The 2431-nt window shown below is 41.4% G+C and overlaps 1 non-coding gene across 1 annotated transcript; it reads right to left on the reverse strand.

The window, feature by feature from the left end:
- Positions 1-265: 265 nt before the first annotated feature.
- LOC141597786 (small nucleolar RNA R71) lies at positions 266-372 on the reverse strand. Its single transcript, XR_012523001.1, has one exon. It is a non-coding gene; the product is annotated as a small nucleolar RNA R71 (small nucleolar RNA).
- Between the last annotated feature and the right edge of the window lie 2059 nt (positions 373-2431).

Below are 2431 nucleotides of genomic sequence, written 5' to 3' on the forward strand. Positions count from 1 at the left end.
CCAATTAGTCGAAAGGAGCCAATTTGGGGGGATGCCTAGTGAAGACCCTCATTCTCATATGAAAACCTTTTGTGACTATTGTGATGCGATTTCTCAAACCGGTGTAACTCAAGACCAAATTCGATGGGTCTTATTTCCTTTTTCTCTAATCGGCACCGCGAAACAATGGTCGAAGGGCCTTGATAAGGCCACTCTCGGAATTGATTCTTGGAATAAGTTGGCTCTAGCTTTCTACAAAAAGTTCTACCCACCGGAAAAGACTAACATGCTAGGAGCTCAAATTACGGGTTTTAAGCAAAGGGATGCAGAATCTTTGTATGAAGCTTGGGAGCGGTTCAATGGAATTTGTCGCTCATGTCCTCACCATGGACTTAGCGAGTGGTTCTTGGTACAACAATTTTGGAACGGTCTATATGAAGATTCAAGGAATATTCTCAACATGGGATCAAATGGAATGTTCACCGAAGTTGATGACAATCAAACATGGAACAAGATTGAGGAAATGGCGGACCATAACTCACAATATAGTAGACCTCGCAAGGCTACTAGAGGAGGAAGGCATGAAGTGGACTCCGTTACTCAATTGGGTGCTCAACTTATTGCTCACATTGACACAATCAATATGAAGTTTGAACAAGCTATGGCTAGACTTGAAGAAGCCTCAAAATCACCAAAGCATCATGTTAATGCCATGACGGCATCCTCATCAATCCCAAGTGGGATATGTGAGAATTGTGGAACTTTGGGACATGACCAAAGTGAATGTAGGGGAACAAATGAACAAGTGAATGCTTTCCAAGCATACAAGAGTGGTACCCCTTATTCCAACTATTACAATGAAAACACCAAGTTTCATCCAAATCTCTCATACAAAAGCCAAAATGTTCAAAACCCTCAAACAACATACACCCCACCTCCCATGAGAAACCAAAATCAAAGACACTTTTACAACCAAAACCAAGGTTACCAAAACCAAAATCCATACAATCACCAAAATGACCAAGGTTTTGATGTTCAAAAAGCGGTCCTCCAAATGGAAAAGAATCAACAAGAATTTTTCACTCAAATGCAAAAAGATAGTCAAGCAAAGGAAACCACCATCAACAACATTCTAGCTCACACCAAGATGTTGGAAACCCAATTGACTCAACTAGCATCTTCAAGCTCACAAAGACAAAAGGGGCAATTACCACCTCAAAGTAATCCCCCGAGACATGAAACGGTTAGTGTCATTCACTTGAGAAGTGGTACAAGGTATGAAGCACCGAAGAAGCAAGTTGAGGATGAAGTTGTGGAAGCTAGTGATAAGGAAGAAATTGTGCAAAACTCCAAAGATGGAGAATCATCAAAAGAAGAAATTTCAAAGAAAAATGAAGACAAGGTCAAGGAGAAGGAGCCCATTGTGATTAGACTTCCTTTCCTAAGTCGTCAAGCCAAGCCCAAATTTGATGACCAACTTGGAAAGTTTATGGAAATTGTGAAGAATTTGGAAGTCTCAATTCCTTTCACGGAATTAATCAATCACGTGCCGGCCTATGAGAAATGCATGAAAGACATCCTCACAAAGAAGAAGTCGATCCGGAAACTTGAGACTATCGCCTTCACTAAGGTGAGTAGTGCAATACTTCAAGGGAGTTCACCTCCAAAACTAAGGATCCGGGAAGCTTCTCAATACCGTGTACCATTGGCGACACCACGATCAACAAAGCCTTATGTGATCTAAGGGCTAGTGTGAGTGTTATGCCGTACTCGGTGAGTAAAAGGTTGGGGATGGGAGAGCTTAAATGCACTAATATCACACTCCAAATGGCCGATAGATCGACGAAGACACCATTAGGGATATGGGAAGATGTCCCCGTACGAATTGGGAAGTTTTACATCCCGGTGGACTTTGTCATTGTTGATATGGAGGAACATTCCAACATTCCAATCATTCTAGGAAGACTCTTCTTACACACCGCGGGTGCGGTGATTGATGTAAAACATGGAGACCTCACTCTAGAAGTGGGAGATGAGAGTATAACTTTTAATCTTGACAAGACTATGTGAGCTCCCCGTTTACATGAACCATGTTTTATGATCGATCATTATAGTCGAAAGGATGAAAGGAAGAAGTCGGAACTCCAATGGAAGAAGAAAATTGAAGATGCTCCATTCAAAGAGCAAGTGAATTGTGACAAAGAGAGCTTGCAAAGCTCATCAGAGACAAGCAATGAAGAAGATGGCCTCATTGGCCAAGAAAAGGAAATGGGAAAGTTGTCTCCATCAAATCAAGAGATTTTCAATGATCAACTTAATGAAGTATGTGGTCTTTGGGACGACGAATTTGAAGGGATTTTTAATCCTTACATTGGTAATGCCATCGATCAAGACCGACAACAAGGGCCAAGGTCTATTGAAGACCTCTATCATGATAATGAACAAGCGTTTG

Source organism: Silene latifolia, chromosome 8 (assembly GCF_048544455.1).
Source record: "Silene latifolia isolate original U9 population chromosome 8, ASM4854445v1, whole genome shotgun sequence".
NCBI lineage: Eukaryota > Viridiplantae > Streptophyta > Magnoliopsida > Caryophyllales > Caryophyllaceae > Silene > Silene latifolia.